Below are 21,843 nucleotides of genomic sequence, written 5' to 3'. Positions count from 1 at the left end.
TGTGAAAGGGTTGTTTGGGAGTTTTTCCTGATCCGATGTGAGGTTTTGGGACAGGGATGTCTATGTGTACAGATTGTAAAGCACTCCGAGACAAATATATAATTTGTGAAAATGGGTTATACAAATAAACTGAATTGAATTGAATAATTGCTGATCACGATTTTGTTGACTGCGGTCATTGTTTTATTCGAGTAAAGTAAAATATACATAATCAAATCTAAATGTGCAAATGCATCATCACCACGCATGGTGCCATGACTGGCCCTCTCCATCCCTGGGCAATTAGATAAAACACAAGCACTCTAAGTCAGCGCTCTGTAAAACACACAAGCCGTTGTTGCTAAGCAGCATGCTGTTTTTCTTCATGTGAATGTGGTCTTGGCACACACACTGCGGGGGTCATAGATTATATATGTAGCTAGACTATAATCAGGAGTATTTAGGCTGCAATTATTGGAGAGCAGAGGAAGTCCACAGTGGAAGTTGTAAGATCACACTTGATGTTGGCTAAAGCGGGGTGGGTATGTCAATGTGTGAGAAAAGGGAGGAACCGAGGCCTCCGGATGGTGTAACGGTAAAGCGTCTTTGAGTACTTTGAAAAGCGCTATAGACATTTTATGTATTATTAATATTATTAAAACAAGTGCTTCATCAAGATGAGAAACAGCTGGAAGAACTGGTTTGGGTTGGTGAATGAAACATTCTCCTCTGATAACTGCTACTACCACTACTGCCAAGATGCCCTTGAGCAAAGATAGAGCGACTCAGATAGTTTAAGACTGTAGTTGTAGCCAACCAGGCAACCTCCATGATCCGCAGTAGATACCAACTATTCATACACTCTGTCATACTTATTGAATGTGTTATAACTCTGTAATGATTCCTTCTATACACATGACATCTATTGCATCTGTCCATCCTGGAGAGGGATCCTCCTCTGTTGCTCTCCTGAAGGTTTCTTCCCTTTTTTCCCTGTGAAAGTTTTTCTTCTTCTTCTATTTTTTGGGAGTTTTTCCTGATCCGATGTGATTTGTAATTTGCGATAATGGGCTACACAAAATAAACTGAATTGAATTGAATTGAATGACTCGAATATGTAAATACATGTACAAGTAGTTTATATTTAACTCCACTGAAATACATTTTTTACTTCTCCTTTCTGATATCTTCTCCGAAGCTATAGATATTCTTACTAGTTAGCTTCTCCTCTCTTCACTGGACAACAAAGTGCTGCCTGACCAAGACCCCAGGAAGAGTGCCAGGCTTTGAGTCCTATAGTGGACAAACAGTGGAATTACAATTTCAGGGCCATAAAAATACTTCCCAGTAACACTTGAATAGCCCTTATTTTAATGATTAGGCAGGGTTTTTCCTGGGTCAAAATGGGTCTTCGGTGCTCCCCCAAAAAAATGTTTGCGCGCTGCGCGCGCACAGCCTGTATTGCCATATCACCGTAATTAGCAGACATCTATGTATCTTTTTTTCCCTTTTTTTCCGCCATAAGTAATGGAGGCAATGCTTGAGGAAATCATTTTGCTAAAACAGATCGGCTAATAGATTGACAATTAGAGATGCACCGATCAGGTTTTTGGGTGCTGATCACCGATCACTGAAATCAGTACCTGCTGATCCGATAATACCGATCACCGATCACGGTGTCGATTGAAGCATTCTATTTATTGTGTAGCATTATTGCCTAGGACTATGAGGAAATACATATATAAAGCACCTCAAACATGAAAGAAATTACAGATTTCTTTAAACATTTAGGACTTTTACTTTGAAAAATGTCCTAATTGATACATTAAAATTGTTTGATTGCTATTGTAGGGGATTTCAGAGATGTATGGAACACATCTGCATCATTCACTTCCTGGAACTCTTGGGGAAATCTATACAGGACTGTCTCAGAAAATTAGAATATTGTGATAAAGTTCTTTATTTTCTGTAATGCAATTAAAAAAACAAAAATGTCATGCATTCTGGATTCATTACAAATCAACTGAAATATTGCAAGCCTTTTATTCTTTTAATATTGCTGATTATGGCTTACAGCTTAAGAAAACTCTAAAATCCTATCTCATAAAATTTGAATATTTCCTCAGACCAAGTAAAAAAAAAGATTTATAACAGCAAAACAAAATCAAACATTTGAAAATGTGTTTCCAGGTGTTTCGAGTTAATTAGACGATTCAAGTGATTTGTTTAATACCCTACTAGTATACTTTTTCATGATATTCTAATATTTAGAAATAGGATATTTGAGTTTTCTTAAGCTGTAAGCCATAATCAGCAATATTAAAGGAATAAAAGGCTTGCAATATTTCAGTTGATTTGTAATGAATCCAGAATGCATGACATTTTTGTTTTTTTAATTGCATTACAGAAAATAAAGAACTTTATCACAATATTCTAATTTTCTGAGACAGTCCTGTATACAGGACTTTTTTTAACATACAAAAGTCTGACTTATTTTTATAAACTCTTCCTTGGTACAGTAAAAATGTTTTAATGTTAGCATAATTTAAGATAAATCTCAGAAACGATCTCTAAAGATACAAAATCAGTTCATTGTTTACTTTTATATGTTCGTGTATGATTTGTCGTCATCTTATTTTGAAAAACGGATGTTGTTTCACGTGGTTCTTTCCGCTGACTTTGCAAAACCGGATGCTGTCACTTAAATCCTTCCGCTAACGTTATCAAACCCTCGCTCGCTCCCGATCGAATACGTTTCCCGTGAGCATCAGTCTATAGGGGCTCAGACATGTGAGAGTCGGCTGAGTTGACCCAGAGATTCAACTCGGGGGACGGGGACGCCGCTCGGTGGTGAGGATCCCCTCGTGGACCTCTCACTCTGCGGCCCTCGCCGGGCGCATTGTCTCCGTTGCGGTGCGCGGCGATTGAAACGTCTGATAGTTCTCGTACATGTTACGTCATCTGATCGGCCAAGTTTAATCAGCCGTTTTGAGAACGCCGATCAAAACCGATAATGGGAATATCGGCCGATATGGATCGGCGCCGATCAGATCGGTGCATCTCTATTGACAATAGTCCAGGTGTATTCGTGCACGTCGGGCTGTTGAGTGATCAGCAGCTGGCCGCTCTGTCCATTCACCTCACAGTTGCGTATTGATCAGACAAGAAGACACGCTTATTAACTCGATTACTATTGATCAAAACAGAACGAGGGTTCGGCTGTAGCCTACTTGAAACATACTATTGAGAACATATTCGCTGACATGCACGTGATGAACACAGGTTTTTTTTCATTTTTTTTTCATCGCAGACTTTTTTTTGCCTTAGGCGCTCGGGATTTGTCATAGGCGCTCGGGAAAACGGCGTAGGCGCGCGCCCAAATGTTCTCTATGCAGGAAAAACCCTGTTAGGTAATATAAGTTATAAAAGGCATTAGAAGGCAGTTATTTCCCAGGGCATAAGGAACTGCTGCCCATGTGAACGAGTTGAGACCAAATAGCTGGGAGGCGGGTTCATTTTATTCTCGACAGTTGAACCATTTTACCTCACAAAATGTGTTATAATAACAATAATAATTGTGAGCTTTGGTTCAGATATGTAAATATAAGTATATATGTTACTGGTTATTATTAAATGAAGTTTCAGGTTCATCTGAACAAAAACACTTTTTAGGAAGAAAAATATTTAGGATTTATGCAGCTGACTGTTTAAACCTTTCCTAAATCATAGGACAATATGTAATAAATAATAAAGTGAAGAAAAGAAATTAGAGAGTAGTTCGTAAAAAGAATTCCGGCGAGATCTGTCAAATCTGGCATTTTGTCTTCCTTTCTTTTGTCTTCTTTATTATTCAAGTTGTGTTTATAACATGTACAAGTGGATGATATATTATTAAATCTCCAATATTTCTGTAAAAAAATTAATAATTGCCCAATATAGAATTGTCTGACACAAAATAATAAATAGGGGAATCGTAGGGCCCCTACATATGATACAGAGCTCACAGCCACAGGCAGTACACAGTAGCCTATGTAGATTGATGGATGTAATGCATAACCCAACAACCCAGTTTCCAACCAAATAAAGCTGTCCACCATTAGTAACATGCCGAGGATAGCACAATAAGCTGATTGGCCGGTCAGTCACACAATGGAGCGAATGAAAAGGTGGAGCTGGAGGATCCTCGTGATAGTTTCTGGTCAGCCGCAACAGCAACAGAGAGAGAGTTGAGAATAAGACAAGCACAGTTTGTTGGTGTTAATCCAGCGTTGTCGAGGGTGTGACTAGAATCACCTCCAATTTGCCAACGCACAATATACCGGGGATTATATCGTTAAGTATCATACTTAAACTATTGGATTGTAATTTGAAGGGGAAGTAAACATACAAACCAGAACGCATGCACATAAGTAGCATGTTGGAGTTATAAATAATGTGTCTATGTGAGAAACAGTAGTTTAATTTAATGACATCACACACACACACAAAAAGCTTTTTAAACCAATGATGCCAAATTATTTGGGGGGGCTGAAGCTCCCCTAAAATAGGCCTAACAAACGCCCCTGCGAACCGTGAAACATATTATGCTAAATATTTAAAGTATTAAAGTAGTACTCTGAACTGACCATTAATACTAGCCTTATGGCCTCTCTCTCTCATTAGCATAGCAACAATCTGGCTCCCACAGGAGAATTTGCCAGTGAGAGCAGTGTCTGCAGTGATACAACTTTCCTGTGAAGGCAGATGACTTAAAAGATGTCGATGAAGAAAACTGGTGCTTAGAGACAGAATCTGCTGCGTCTGAATATGTTGAAAAAGAGAGAGCTTCTGAAAAGCCCTGTGCTTATGTTCAGGGTCAAATAACAAGAATTGAATTTTCAGGCAGCAATTTCATGACTGCTCATTCTCACCTCAAATGAGGCAGAAAGGACCCAATTCACACAACTAATCTACCACCAAAGTCAAACCACTTACACAGACATCAACAACAGGTGAAGTGAAGTAGCACCTGCTGTTCAAGGAGCTCAATCGTGCGCCTTGACTCAAATTAAAAACCTTGACATTAAATAGACTATAACAAAGGTTGTGCAGGTTCTGCCATGAAATTGTATTCTGCATTGTTTTGTCAACCCAAAGTAAATCAATAAAGCAAGCACAGCGGTGACCCTACCTTGTCGTTCAGCATTTTAGCTTTCCGGCTGTTCTGCACAAGTCGTCTCCCTAGCTTCTTGGCATACCAAATAGAGGCAAACATAGCGGCAGGTGAAATAAGGATGTTCTTTGGTCTGCGGTAACAGCCCAAACGGCTTTAGCTAATGCCCATCTGGACTGAATGCTTCTTATCAACGGACTGGAACGCACAGGCGAGAGCAAAAAAGAGAGGGAGGGAGAACAGACAGGATGATGTGTGGGAGGGGGTGCGCGTACACAGCAAAGTCAGGTCTCCTTCAGCCACAAGAGCAAGAGGAGGGAGGGAGGGAGAAAGAGAGAGGAAGAGAGAGAGGGGTTAAGAGATAGAAAAGGAGGAGGGGCTGTCGCTTTCCACGTGGAAACAACATCCTCAGCACCAATCGAAACCTGCTAAGAGGCTGTCGGTAGCTCCAAGTATCCAGAGGTGGGGGTGGAAGGTAATGCTCTGCTCTCACCACAACTACGCCTGCAGCCTCTCATCATCATAAAAACAAAAATCAACAGCATAACTATCTCACATTTTTATTTTATTTTTTTATTTTTCACTGATTCAAAGTTGTAATCTTTAAGATTCCCCTCATACCTTGCTATATTTGTTGGTCTATCCTAATATATTACATTAGAATAGATAATAATTGGTTGTCATTGCACAGTTTAGAAGAACAAAAAAAGCAATAAAGGTCATGAATGAACAAGTAAAAATGAGTGGGGATTAATAAGGTGTTATATTATTGCATCAAATGAAATTCAAAAGGGCCGTGGCGCTCTGGCAAAATAAACCATTTACCCTTCCTGAAGTATAACTCAAACCCCTGTTCCCAAAGTCCCAAAGTATCTCAGCCGTAATGTCTCAAACATAGCGAATGGTTTGCATATCCATACTAAATCCAGATTATCTCCTCAACAACAAGGGCTATTTGAATAATTTCAACTGTGTAATATACAGAAAAACCCTTGTGAGATTATATATATATATGTGTATATATCAGTATACTGTATGTGTTACTTGTTTATTTGTTGATGACACAAAAGAAAAACACAAAAAATGCCAGGATGAATATCTTTTTGTGTGTGCACAATATCTAATATGTCTCTGCAAAGTTTACCTTTGATTAAGTGAAGTAAAACATTTGTACTTATTTGTTTAGTTCAGAAGTTTAGACGAATCTCCAAATGGAGCATCTGTGATTTGTGTGCGCTAGCCATTTTCTCATGTATCACGCTATTTATTTCACTTGTATATCACTAATGATGTTCAGTACAGCCACATAAAGCAGTAACATACAGAAAATAAACCAAAATATTGATATGTGCACTCAAATCATAAAATATTGGCAGATTAATCTTTTTTTCCCACTCTTCTGCTTCTCTCTCCACCGTAAACAGGCCGATTTCCATATTAAACTTGTCCTTTTAATCGTACAAGCCTATGGGAGCCGTCTAAAGCCATTCAAATGACTGACAACACTTTTAGCCACTCAAAATTCAATTCAATTCAATTCAGTTTATTTGTATAGCCCAATTTCACAAATTACAAATTTGTCTCAGAGTGCTTTACAATCTGTACACATAGACATCCCTGCCCCAAAACCTCGCATCGGATCAGGAAAAACTCCCAAATAACCCTTCAGGGGGAAAAAAAGGGAAGATGAGTCAAGTACCACCTTTTGTGACCAACAGTATTAGATATGCTGAGACTCGAAATGACCTAACTTGCTGGCTGTAACTTAAAACGCTTCTAGGAGAGTTCACGGGGCTCAACCAGAAACTGGCGGTCATTTAGAGACCAAATCACCGTGTGTGGAACATCATTTTCATCGGCATATTTCAGTTTATTTCACTGGGAATCTTTTTTTGGAATGAGGCAGTGTAGGTGATATTTTATTGATGCTTTTGTCTGAGAAGAGATTTTAAGGTTGCATTTTAATCTGTACGTTGTACGCTTTATAAAGATGCCGGGATTGTGTGTAGCATCAAGATACGGGATGATAATGAATAATTTACATGAATTGGGGAGCAGTCTCCAAGTCATTTTCGAGTCATTTTCGAGTAATGTTATGGTTATGTTAAGCTTTGCTGGTTGAAATGTGTTTGAATTGAATTTGACTCCAGATTCAATACGTTTTGTTCAAATCCAGATTAGAGAGGTTCAGGTAGTAACCGTCGTTAAGTTAAAAGGATTGGAAGAAAAGTATGATTTTGGCGGACAATTGACAGTCACAGGATGTCAATATTTGGTTCATCAGATTGAACAAAGAAGTATGGGGAAAGGAAGAGAGAGAGAAGGATTGGTAGAAGCAAAAATGTGGTTGGATAAGGCACAGAGGAACAAGAATGGTATGGATATAGAGAAATAGAGAAAGTGACAGGAAAAGCGGGGAAATTACAACGAAATGTAAAAATGAAAGACAAAATAACAAATAACTTAAATCGACATGACGTAGTCAGACATCACGACCACAGGCTAAGTCAGGTCTGGAACCCCTCCCTCCTCCCTATCCTACCTCCTCAGCCACAACAATATATGAACAGCTCCTATCTGTCCTCCACTGACCTCGATCACCCTACTGCCTGTGCCTTGGCGGTCCCGTCAGGTCTCGCCATCAGTCAAGACTCAATTTCAGAGACAATCAAAGACTAGAGGCTTTCGTGGACGGGGCAATGGTTGGACAATGTCTCAACAGGAGGGATAGTATTTATGATAAATGGAGTATTTACAGCGGTTTCACAAACTACAAACAAACAAAAATGTTGGCTTGCATATGCAAAGGTCAGCAGATACCAACTAGAGGCAATTTACCAGAACCATAATATCCATTCCAATACATTTCTCGGGATTTTATTAAATTAAACCAATGTCAAAGAAAGAATTTATTGTGGCAATGGTACACATTTTGCTAACCACTAATAAAACACAGAGCTGCCTTTTTCCCGAATAATGAATAAGCAAGTGTCACTGCTCCTGACACCTACAATCAGCAGGGTTGTTGAAACGAACAAATGGCACAATAAAATACAATGTTTGGCTCCGGTAATGTTTAGTGTACATATATTTCAGACCTTTTTTTATTTTATTCATTCCATTATCCATACCGCTTATCCTCATTAGGGTCGCGGGGCGCTGGAGCCGATCCCAGCTGGCATTGGGCGAAGGCAGGGTTCACCCTGGACAGGTCGCCAGTCCATCCAGGGCACTTATATTTCAGACCTTACATCTTACTAAGTTTAGAGCGTTTGTTCAACAGGAGGAGCACATGGAAGCAAACATAGCAGCATTATATCAAGAACGTTACAAAGGAAAGAGATTACTTGAACACCAGACGACACCCATAGCTGACACCTGGTAGTTCTGTGGAGTTAAGAAGCTTCTGCCGAAACTTCCAGAACAGTGGAGTGGCACATGTGCACTGCCTGGGAAGTGGGCCAACACAGAACCAGGAGACAGCTGACCTCACCATATGTCCGGTGCCAGCACTGCATGTGTATGTGAGTAGATCGGCAGGTTTCAGGAAAGCAGATCAACTGTTCGTGTCCTGGGCCACTCCTCACATAGGCAACCATTGTCCCACCAGAGGCTGGCCCACTGGATTGGAGAGACCATATCTCTAGCCTATAGTTGTAGGGGTCTGCAGCCCCCCAAGGGTTTTAGGGCTCATTCCACAAGACGTATGGTCACCTCATGGGCCGTGTTCAAGGTTGTTCCAGTGCGGGATATTTGTGCTGCAGCGAGCTGGTCTACGCCACACAATTTTGTACGATTTTACAGGCTCGATGTTTCAGGGCCGTCCTTAGCACATGGAGTGCTCGAGGCCAACTTGCCGGAGTCCCTGTGATAGTCATTACCGGGCTAAACAATTTTTGGCTTCAGGAATTTCATGCAATCTGGGAGTGGTCTATACCTCCCATAGTGAAACACTGAACGAAGTTCGAAAAAGAACATTGGGTTACTTAACGTAATCCCGGTTCTTTGATAACAGAGTGAGGTATTTCACCAACAGATCCCTCCTTGCATTGACATAGTAAGAAAATGGTCTAGAACGATTTGAAAGGGGCAGTAGACTGCGGATCCCCCAACACAGTTTGACAAGTCTGTCACTGACAGATGTGGTGTCATTGGAGCTTCCTTAGTTGGTCACGCCGAGGCAATTCCCATCGTGAAACATTTCACGTTTGTTACGTTAAGTAACCCAAAGACTTCTTCCCCTGTCTGCGTGCTCCACAGTCCTCGAATCACTTCCCCTTCTTCCCCATCCATCCATCTATTTTCTGCTTAATCCAGAATCAGGCCACGGAGACAGCAGACACAGCAGGCTGACCCAGGCTTCCCTCTCACCCGCAAAAGTTTCTAGCTCATTCTGGGGGATCCCAAAGCATTCCCAGGCCAGCTGGAATTAAATGCCGGAACCACCTCAGCAGACTCCTTTTGACACAAAGGAGTAGCAGCTCAAATCCAAGTTGCCTTCTGATGTCCGTGCTCTTTACCCTATTTCTAAGGCGGAGCCATCCGATGGTTTGCCAGAAACTCCTTGAGGCAAACTGAAAGACCTTCTCCATGGCCTACCTGAACTCCTCCCATGCCCAAGTTTTAGCATCTGCGACCACCACAGCTGAAGCCCTTCTGGCCTCACGATACCTGTCAGCTGCTTCCGGAGACCCAGGCCCGAAAGGCCACCTTCTTCAGCTTGACAGCTTCCCTCACCCCCGGTGTCCGCTCCTCAGAACCTGAGGGTTTACCTTCTGACCACAGCTCCTAGCGGTCGCGTACACAATAAAGGCGTTGGACATTGTTCACTCAGATTCTATGTCCCTAAACTCCCTCAGGATGTGTGAGACCTCCCAGACAGGATCCTCCGCCAGACATTCCCAGTTCATCTTCACTACACGTTTGGGCGTGCCAGGTTTTTCTAGCCAGCTCCCACACCATCTGTTCCAACTCACCAACAGGTAGTGATTAGTTGACAGCTCTGCTCCTCTCTTCACCTGAGTGTCTAAGAAATACGGCCGCAGATCAGATGATACAATTACTAAGATGATCATTGATCTCCGGCCTAACGTGTTCTGGTACCAGGTCCACTTATGAACTACCTTGTGCTCGAAACATGATGTTCATTATGGACAAATCGTGGCTCGCACAGAAGTCCAATAACGAAACATTGCTCGGGTTCAGATCGGGCAAGCCGTTCCTCCCAATCACCACCCGCCAGGTTTCTCTGTCATTGCCCACGTGAGCGCTGAAGTCTCCCAGGGGAAATATGGAGTTGGCAGGCAGCGCCCTTTCCAGGACCCCTCCCACCAACTCCACCAAGGCTGGATACTCTGAACTGCTGTTTGGTGCATAATCACTCACAACAGTCAGAGACTTACTCCCCGCAACCCATAGGCACAGGGAGGCGACCCTCTCGTTCTCCGGGGGAAACTCCAACAGTGCTGTGCATGGAGGTGAGCCCAACTATATCTTGCTGGTACCGCTCCACCTCCTGCACCAGCTTTGGCTCTTTTTCCGCTAGTAAGGTGACGTTCTACATCCCTAGAGCTGGTCCATGCTGCCGGCGATCAGCTCTCCCAGGCAGGAGATGAGTCAATAGGGTGAATGGTCCATGTTATTTCTTCGAGCTGAGCCCAACCGGGCCCCACAGGCGAAAACCCGACAAACAGACGCTTGCCGGCAAGTTTCCCTCCTGGGCCTGGCTCGGGGAGGGTTTTCCGGTTACCCTGGTCTGGGCGAGGTAGCTGAAGTCCGTGGGCCAATATCCATCAAGATTTTTTTAAACACTCTTAGTCTGGGCTCTCCCTCAAAACACTTTAAGTATGCCATGGAAAACAAACGCAAACATGTTTACCATTTACTGGTGTCATACACAGAGACAGACATATGCGATCATTACAACGTTATGTTGTATGCAGGTAGATAGTCCTGGCATCCAACACCACTGTAAAGAATCTTGGCGTTATCTTTGATCGGGACTTGTCCTTTAACTCCCACGTAAAGCAAATCTCAAGGACTGCATTCTTTCATCTACGTAATATTTCAAAAATCAGGCACATCTTGTCTCAAAAAGATGCAGAAAAATTGGTTCACGCGTTCGTTACTTCGAGACTGGATTACTGCAACTCCTTATTAGCAGGCTGCTCTAATAAATCTCTTAGGTCCCTCCAGTTGATCCAGAATGCTGCAGCTCGTGTTCTCACTAAAACTAAGAAAAGAGATCACATCACTCCTGCACTAGCTGCTCTGCACTGGCTCCCAGTAAAATCAAGAATCACTTTTAAAATTCTTCTCTTAACCTACAAAGCCTTGATTGGTGATGCTCCATCATATCTTAAGGAGCTTGTCGTACCATATTGCCCCACTAGAGAGCTACGCTCACTAAATGCGGGACTACTTGTAGTTCCTAGAGTCTTAAAAAGTAGAATGGGAGCCAGAGCCTTTAGTTATCAAGCTCCTCTAATATGGAACCAGCTTCCAATTTCAGTCCGGGAGGCAGACACAGTCACCTCGTTTAAGAGTAGACTTAAGACCTTCCTCTTTGACAGAGCTTATAGTTAGGGCTGAATCAGGTTTGCCCTGGTCCAGCCCCTTGATATGCTGCTATAGGCTTATAGCTGCCGGGGGACGTTTTAGGATGCACTGAGTACCTATCTCCTCTTTTTCTCTCCTTAAGGATGAATTTTCATCTCTCAATCACACGTTACTAACTCTGCTTTCTCCCGGAAGTCCTTTTGACTTTACGTCTCATGGGGTCATCGGACCCTATGAGACGGCATAGATCCTATCTGCCTGATGGATCGTCTGGGTCGTGGAATTCCTGCTCATGACTACGCCACTGTCCTGTTGAGACTCCGCCCACTCCTCCTCCCCACCGCCATCTGCCTGATGGATCGTGGAGGTCTCCATCGTGGAATATGCCTACTATGAACTATTCATACACTCTGTCATATTCATTGAATGTATTTTAACTCTAAATCTGTCCTTCTGTACACATTACATCTATTGCATCTGTCCATCCTAGGAGAGGGATCCTCCTCTGTTGCTCTCCTCCAGGTTTCTTCCCTTTTTTTCCCCCTGAAGGGTTATTTGGGAGTTTTTCCTGGTCCGATGTGAGGTTTTGGGGCAGGGATGTCTATGTGTACAGATTGTAAAGCACTCCGAGACAAATTTGTAATTTGTGAAATTGGGCTATACAAATAAACTGAATTGAATTGAATTGAATTGAAGAGCAAAAGGGATAAACGCATTCGTAAGAATGTGACCCTATGAGATTGCTTTTGAATGAGCTTGTTAACGGGCTACTCATGAAACAATGCGGTCATACACGTCATCTCGCAACTTCAGTCTCACATCTCAAGATGCTAACCGAACTGTAAATAACAAGCAGCACTCCAAGTCCTAACCCAGATATTTGCTGGCTACACACGAAACCCAGAAATATTGCCATCTTACCACCAGAAGTGTGTAAGCTGTCAGACTGACTGCTTAGTCTGTAACTGGAGTTACATCCAGGTAAATATTTCCTTGTCTTATTATTGAAAAAGAGACAGCTGCTGTGCAATCAGAAATTATGTTCTTTCATTCAATTTGACAGAAAGGGGTTATAGCAGTGAGCAGGAGGTTTGCTACAGTGTCACTGAAATGGAGAAGATAATGGAGCCTTTTTCAAATTCCTCAACCAAGTCTTCACCTTGAGGCAACTGTGGAACAGTGGGGAGCAGGGTCGTCCTTCAATCATAGGATTGGTGGTTTAATCCCCAGATCCACTAGTCAATGTCTATGCGTCCTTGGAAAAGACACCTTACCCCAAATGTATCTTGCAAGCTTTTCATATGTTAAATGTGTGAATGTTTATGTTAGTTACTAAGTCCTAGGCAGGTAGCACTTTGCAAGGTAGCCCCTCCAATCAGTTTATGAATGGGTGAATGATGACAAGTAGTGTAAAAGTACATTCAGTGGTCGGAGATATAGAAAAGATCTATACATGTATACTTGTTAAGTTACCATCAAACATCTCAACTAGTGTCTGGAACTTATAAAAGTCACAGTTCTCGTGTTCCACACTTGGTAGTGCCGTGGCTGTTAGAAGTGGGACAAATAAATGCGAATTTTCTGGGATTAGCAAGGGGATCCGTAGACCAGGCCGGGAAATATCGAATGCGGAATGTTAGTAATAAAACAGATCAAAGGTGACCCCAGTTCAATTAGACAACAATAACAGGAAAGCAACCAGGAATCCATCAGGCCGACGGGGAGAGTGGCTGTATGATCAAATAAAAGCGTCGAGGCCATCACTAGGACAATAAGCAGAGGGCCAGGTGCGGAGAGAACAGGGGTCCTGAGGGGTCAGCGGAGGCGTTTACAACCGGTGACCCTCTGAACTGATCTCACTCAGGGGCCCCACTCGACACGAGATGTAAACATGGCAACTCTTGTGATATTCAAATGAAGACTTGTTTAATTATGTGTTCGGAGCCCATATCCTCACCATACGGGCCCAAGATGATGTTATTGCGGAGTGAATCAACACAAGCCTGAATTCATGTGTGTTAACCTGCCTGTAGATCAATGGTCTTTGATATGATAATGTAACCTATGTCCCCCATATGTTCTGTATCCTGACCCCCGGTTATAATGTGTTCTGCGTCACTGCCCACGGGAAGTCTCACCGAGTCTGGAAGGGGCTGTAAAGAGGGGACTTTCCCCCCCTACGAGCCGGAGAGATAAGATGAGACACCCGGAGACAGGTCACAGAGGTGACCGAGCTCATCTAAACCAGCTAAGACAACGGTCCCCCTCTTTGATGTGGGACAGAGAGTCTCCCCAGAACCTCCCGAGAAGAGAGGGGGGGGGGGATGACCCCCCCATCAGCACCCCAAAGAGGGACGGATATCCGGTAAAAGTGGGAGGAGCCGAGGGTATAAAGGTGACGAACAGAGGAAACAAGGAGTTAGAAAAAAGAGTTTTTTAGTTGTTGTGATTTTGCGTCAGGCTTCCGTGAGGGAACTCACTTGTAATTGTACTTTGTTTATTTCTTTCTTCTTTTTTTGAATAAAATACTTGGCTGCCTTGCAGTCTTAAAACTTTACATTCGGTTTGTGGACCTACTTTTTTGTGAGACCTATTTCTTCACCTGTCGACCCACCCGAGGAGACCGAAGGCGGAGACCCGAGAGCGGACCCCGCAGCCCCCGAGGTGAGTCTGAGCGACATCTGCACGGCTACACCCACTGACCTCAGTTACCCAGGGCACATACTGATTCCTCACACACTTGTAACTGACATTTTGTACTAAAGAGAGATATCGCTGCAGCCGGTAGACCTCCGTCTCTCGGCCGAGCCGTGGTTGGTTCTGGGACCAAGAGAGGGACTCGTAACACCGAGTCCTCGTCGCGGAGGTTGTCCTAAAAATAGAATATTACTAAGTGTCCCGCCAGCCGCTCTACGAGCCTTGTACCCTCGAGCGTGTTGGGGTGAGACCCGATAATTGAAGAAACAGCGTTTCTCTCCGCGGAGATCGATCTGACATCATCTAGGGGTGTCGCGCGCCGAAGCCGAACAGCGACCACTGTCGAGGTGCACGCGCGTCGCTCATCAGGCCCGAACGGTCGCAGAATCATATAGAGGGAGTTACTGATCTCCGCCTCCCTCCCCCTTAACTCGGTCTTCGCCCTCGCTCGAGTTTCCCTTTCCCCCTCGAAGCGCAAGGCGAGGATACCGTGACCGGGGTGATCGTCAGAAGAGAGGCCGGGCATCGTGACCCGTGGACCCGCGTCCTCTCCAGTGCGACAGGTTAGCAGCGCGCGGTGAAGCGCTGCGCCTGGGCGTCGCCGACGTGCTTGTACGACAGTTTGCTACACGTCTGTCCTTAGAGCACGCTTATTTCCCTCAATAAAGTACCCGGTGTGAGCCGACTCGCACCTCGAACCTTCCTCTCTCCTCTCCATCTCTCCTCTCCCGTCTCGTTCCCCCCCCCCGCTCCTCTCCTCCCCCGTTTCCCCTACACGAGAATAAGCGGCGTGACTTTTCTTTCCGTCTCCCACCCGAGGCGACCGAATCGGTTTACGTACGCGTCTCTCTTAACAGGCCCCAAGCTGTAAATACATTCTGTATGCACATAACCACTGAATCCATGCTTTATGCCCTTAGCATAACACTGTTGGTCAAGCTTAAGGATGTTGATGTAGGTCATAGAGATGCAAATAGACACAGTCATAGTAGGACAATACAACAGGACTGGAGAGAGGAGGGATCAGTACACTGACAAATATCAGGCATTAAAGCTGTGTTTCATTAATATTCCGGGAGGTAGCATCACACCCCTTAATGAGCCACATTAACACTCCTGTCCAATGCATCAGCCTCCTCATCCTCTCTCCTATCTATCACCTCTGAACCCAGGTGTTCTGCGTTTTACTTCTGGGCATTCTAATCAATTGGTTGAGTTGCTTCGCTTTCAAATAATTTTTCAACAGAGCCGCGAGGATGACAAGATAGAAGCATGATCCACCCACATCACAGTGTGTGTGTCGCCAGCTTATTCGAGACTAACCTCCTGTAATAACACGGCTGCCATTCTATCACTAAAGAGAAGTAGTGCTACAGGCCAATTTCCAGGAAAGATGACACCACAGCTGGACAATGATAAACTACAGGGTGTGGAGGAGGACGTAGCTGTGTTTTTCTCTTTTCCAAGAGCCGACCTGGCTCTTCCTGTCCTGGTGTGTCCTTGTATAGAGATTTCTGTTGTTTGCAATCACTGCAGATGGGTGCGATCGATAACAATTTACAGTGTGCACATCTTCTGCATATCCGACACTCCTCCAAAATCTCACAGAACCGATCCAGTTTTTTAAATCTGGATACTGGACACCACATTAGGGTGGGGTTTACTTGAGTGCTGCCAGGACAAGACTTGCAAAACCAAGTCGGTCAAGTTTGTTGTAAATCATCTACCAGACTATTCTCAACATTTTATCTAAAAACAGGGATAAGGCAGACGGAATATATGAAGGAATATATATATATATTTGCTTTGAAAGTGATCTTTTAATGAATGCTAATTTGAGACTTCAGTGTGTCGGCTGATCTAAGGGCCGCTTTTCAATCAGGAGATTGTGCTAATCATTAAAATGTAAAATGGGGCTGATACCGACAGAGCCTGCTGTGGTTGTTATATTTGACATTTACCGGCAAAGCCACATTAGCTGGGCTACATTAGAGAACAACAACCAAAGCTAGCTGGTCTATCTGCTTGACTCTTTGACATCAAGGAGTGAAGGGCAGAACATTGACTTCAACATTGCTCGGCATAAACTACATATTTCAGCATTTGTTCAGAACGTATGTTCAGTTATATTTATTCTTTATGATCACTCTTTTTCATCTAAATTCAACCATATGAAGATATTATTATACATGTATCTACAAATATGTGCTTATTGTGAAACCAACGAGAGCAACAGTAAATGGGACATACTATGCCAGGATCAGAATATGAACAGGAACGTGTATATGCCTTCATATTCCATCTGGTATAGTATTTTTTTATTTGTATGTGTCTGCTCCTGAGAGCCTGGTGTGTCAAGGTTGGTTAGTCCAGGGTGGCTTGATCCCCACTAACTGTGGAGGATTGTGATAGGCTGTCGGGCCAGGAGGAGGATTTGGCCATCTGGAGAGAAGGGTTCTGGGGTCCTGGTGTCCCCAGGGTCACACTCAAGTAATGTTTGTGTGTGGGAGGAAACACAACTTTCTGTCTGGTGTGTATGTGTGCCGATGAGGTTTGTGTGTATGAGAGAAATATTTGTATGGTGGGGAGGAGAACTCAGCAGGGAGGAGGCTGATCTCGTCAAGACACCCTTGGCCCTGTAAAGAAGGTCAGCTGCCTGCATTAGCATTCTCTTCTTCTACAAAAAATATAGTATATAATATATATAGTATTTATATATATTATAATATATATATATATGTATATGAATATCTATGTATATATATATATGTATACATATATATAGTATGTATGTGTGTACATATATATATATATATATATATATAGAGAGAGATTTTTAATTACTGTAGAGCAAACACTAACACCCTACAAGATGTTTCAACAGCTGCTGTTTATCGAAGGTAAGATAATAAAAACATTTGTACTTGGATCTCTTTTACTCCAAACTCTAAATCTGAAGCTGAAGTCTTAAAAACAGGTCAAATATGGTGCATTCATATTCATAAGAGTGGCTTCTGTTCACATTTAACAAGTGACTCATATTGTCAAAAATAAAATGTATGAAAAAGCTCTTACAGTGAAGGACATATGTTAATGAATAATAATATGATGAAATTGTCAATGTGATAGAATGTATTTTGGGTGGTAAATAGAACTGCACTCGTATGTCACTTTTCTAGTCTTCCCACCACTAAAAGCTCTTTAACACTACATGACATCATTCACCCATTCACACACTGATGGGAGGAGCTATCATGCAAGGTACCGCCTGCCCATCAGGAATCTATCTCAACATTCATACACCGCAGACTGTGCATTATTGAATAAGGTACAGTAATGTCTTTATGGCCATAATCAGGAACATTTTGAGCAGAATTCTATTGTACTTCTCAGCAGAACAGTTTTTTTCTTCATTGTTATAAATTTGCACACGTTTAGTGACATCAGATGGTCAACAAGACTTTAAAATATATGATGTGTAATGTGAGAAATAATTGTCTTCAGTCCTTTTTGGCCACATCCAAGCACATGGACCGTAACAGAATGAGGAGTTGCACATTAAAATCCACTGATGGTGTTTATAATTGTCAGTAAACAGTTGGAACAGTTCTTGGATGAAATGTGGCCTTTTTACTTTGACTCCATTAATATAACTTATACAGCAGCTTTATAATGATTTGATGACATTTTATTCAACTTAGTATAAAAAGCTAAAGCATTTTGGATGCACAGGCTAATAATGTATGCGAGTAAAGTGCTTCTGTTGCGTGAGAAAACTAGGTGTAATGGCGTTCCTAGCGATTGCGGTTTTGTATTACAATGAGTTTACAAGTTGGAGGGTCAGGAAAAATGAAAAACTCTGTATGTCAAATCAAATGAATGACATTGTATGTAATATACAAATGCATTTTAAGACACATGTAATATGTATTTTCTAACATTTGCTTTACAACTCACAATTCAGCAGAGGCAAGCAGCACTCAGTCGAAAGACGATTTAACAAAAGGCATTTCTGCTATTTGTTCCTGCTATTCAAATTAGAGAGACAATATATTTAAGCTGCCACTGTCAAAGGGCATTACATCTGTATTCAGGTCACTTGACATAATTTTGAGGCCGTACCCCACTGTCAAATGAGTACAAATGCAGCCACTAAAACAACAAAGTCTGAATGAAAACAAAAGGGTTGGCGTACATCCAGCATGTCTGACATGACGCTTCGAGCCAGCCTTTCGCTACAGTCATCATTTGAGAAGCTCCAACAGCACTCTGCAAGTACTAATGTCTGTTTCTGTTTAATGGCTTTCCATTTTCCTTTTCTCTGTTTAAGCGCTGACCTTTTTTCAGAAGATGTTCTCTAACAACAATATTAAATGAAGTGTTCAATATACATCCGTATATTCATTATTTGAGTGTGTTGTCGCCACCTTTAATTTATTTTCACCAAAGCTTTTTCCATCAGCAAAGAATAAAAAAAATGGTGTAAGGGAAAATGGCTAAAGTGCAGAAAATTGACCTCTTACAGAAACCCATTAAGAGCAAATCAATTTTGGAGGATCCCATAGTGCGTCTGAGTGTAGACAGCAGGTCTTTCACAGAGATGCCGAGATGGGTCCATGGGTTATTTGCAGTGCATCATTATGTTCAATCTAGGTTTGATGGTAACTCCTTGTGAACAGGCCATCAGCAGGAGAGGTCAGTCACACTTGGCGTGACTCCTTGTGTTTCCTCACTCTTTTTTTTCCCCTCACTGCCAGCAGAAACAGGTATAAGAGAAAGGTATTCTAAACACCAAAAGAGGGTCACGGATAACACATATGCAATTAAAAAGGTCACCTGGGAATCTGTGCTGGAGAACCAGGCACATTGACTTAAAGACCTCAATCAACAGAATGGAGCCTTACAACTAAGATTAACTATTTCTGTGTTGTTGGAGTTGGATGTACTGTCCAGAGTTTTTGGTAGGGTTTCAAAAGAATTATAAAAGGTTTGGACTGTTACCTTTAGGCATTTGGAATGGCTTTGTCCTTTCACAATAACGCTTCTCAAACAGTCCTTTGGAGTTGACCAAGCTTTACATGTAGGAGACTTACATTATGATAACTTTACTGATCTGTCAGTGAATGATAAACAGTACAGGTCTATGACAGAGATGGGACCCGGGAAGTTTCTTATAACAGCTGACAGTATTTGAAAGTGACATTATCGACTGGGACTCAAATTTCAATCTTTTCATCTTCCAATAAAAGGCAGTGAGACAACAAGCCACATATCAATGGTTTTGTTGGAGAGGAAGTGACAGAGCATGAAGACTGGTGACAGGACGGAGGCTCTTGAGGCTCGCGCCGCTCTCGTAATACAAGACTCACAGGAAGCATTAAACATTGAGCTGCCATATCCACTCACTCTACTTACTTAATTGCGGAACTTTTTTGAGCACAAATCACCAAACATGGGTTTGAACTTTGGAGAAAATAAGCTATGTGGCAAACAATCATCTAATAGCAACATGCCAGCTATACCATCCGGATCAACAGCAGAAAAGTCTGGGCTGGTTTTATAGTGCACTTTTTTTGGGACTACTGATGATTTTAACTGCAGTAATGCCTGTTCACATCTGTCTGGCCATAGTATGGATTATAAAACAGAGGATAATGAGATGGGATGAAAGTTATACACAGGAAGTTCACTGTTGATCCTATGTTTACTCTCCCTTGCTGAACATAAAACAGTAACTGCTTCGGCAGCCGTTATTAAACTGGTGTTTATTACAGACAAATTTCACCCAGCCTGATCGACAGGAATAGTAATTGATGCCAACAAATTAATGAGCAGACATTACCATGGAAAGAGGGTGGCGATCGATAAACATTGCAGCAGTTCGAATCTATAGCATCTTCCCTGAGTCACACTCTTTAATCGGTGTTGCTTGATTCGGCCAGCGATGGAGGGGTTACACTTCCTCTGGTCATAGACAAACCATAATTCTTGCCTCCCTGCTGCTTTTACAATTACACTGGCTGTATTAAAGCAATTTTTCATTTAAGAGTCCAACGGTTGAGAGTAAACAAGTAGGTTGAGCACAAAATATGTGGATTTAGGCTGAATCAAGACTCGCTAACACAGTTGTCTTTCGCTCTGCCTTTCTCATACTCACATTACAGATTCAATCAGGCCCTCATAAACTCCATGAGGGAACCAACCCACCAGGAAATTACAACCCAAGAAATTCAATAATTATCTCACAGATACATGTGAGATTGTTGAAGCCAAACAGCAGAGTAGAACTGAAAACTATGCATTTACCTGCCGCAACGCTGGTGTTGTTTTCAACACCACAGAGTGTTGCCAGGTGTTAGTTAATATGTCTGTTCATGGACATATGTTATCGCTGTGATAGGGTCCCTATCATGCAAGTCACAAAACTTTACAGGTGTGTAGTTAAGACAAAAATGAACGTTGAGTTCCAAGAAGGGTGTTTTCTCTGACCAACTGCGCGAAATTCGTGGGATATATGCCTGATTTGCCGTGGTGGCTGGTTTGATCCCATCACAGGATGATCTCTAGTTCCATTTCAATTTGAAGTAGTAGCTGGGACTATCAGTGTTTATTTTCACTTTCACAACAAACAAACAAAATGATGATTTTAATGCATGGCTACATGATTATTACAGCTATTTAAACTTTAGTAAGTGCTTTTGATGAAATGTCAATTAGTGCATTTTCACTCTTCTGTGTTTTTAGACACGGTGAACATGCACACATTTTCTCTTATCATTCATGAAACGCAGTTGAAACTTTTTCAATATATTTAATAGATGGGTCTCGTGTTTTCTTGGGAATTTAAAAGTTGACATAGACCAACTTCGATATTCTTTGACAAAATGAAAGCACCAGATTCATTACCGGTATGTATAATCGTCACTCATTTTACATTGACACCGTAACCAATTGAACATGACGATCATTTACTGTTGGAAATAATGTTAGCCAATAAAAAATACCATCAAAGGTGACAACATAGTACACAGTATAAAGCATGCTGTAAGCCTTTGAACATTATGCTTCATTATTTAAATGTCAGATATAGATATCCTCAACATATGACCTGGTAACAGTAAACTTTCAACAAATAGCAATACATGATCATTACCTGAGACAAATTAACACCAGATAACAGTAACACCACAACAAGCACATGTGAGCTCGCAAGCCAATGGGTCAAAAACACACATGGGGTTGTGTTAACAGTGTAGGCACGGCTCAAGACTAACAATGTGCTGAAAAAAAATGTGTTTAGGGTGAACACAGATCTCCCCCGGGATGTCTATGATGTTTGTTTTGTATGTATGTATGTATGAATGTATGTATGTATCTATGTATGTGTGTGTGTTTGTGTGTATGTATGTTTATGTACAGAATGTCTGTAAAGTATGTATATATATGTACTGACAATA

At 42.2% G+C, this 21,843-nt stretch overlaps 1 protein-coding gene across 30 annotated transcripts in view; it reads right to left on the bottom strand.

Moving 5' to 3' along the window:
• The window catches only part of dlg2 (discs, large homolog 2 (Drosophila)), a 233,785-nt gene that overhangs the window by 91,796 nt on the left and 120,146 nt on the right, over positions 1-21,843 (bottom strand). The gene's annotated exons all lie outside the window — the stretch shown is intronic.

This window comes from Pseudoliparis swirei, chromosome 3 (genome assembly GCF_029220125.1).
Source record: "Pseudoliparis swirei isolate HS2019 ecotype Mariana Trench chromosome 3, NWPU_hadal_v1, whole genome shotgun sequence".
Taxonomy (NCBI): domain Eukaryota; kingdom Metazoa; phylum Chordata; class Actinopteri; order Perciformes; family Liparidae; genus Pseudoliparis; species Pseudoliparis swirei.
This window is presented reverse-complemented; position numbering and strand designations above follow the sequence as displayed.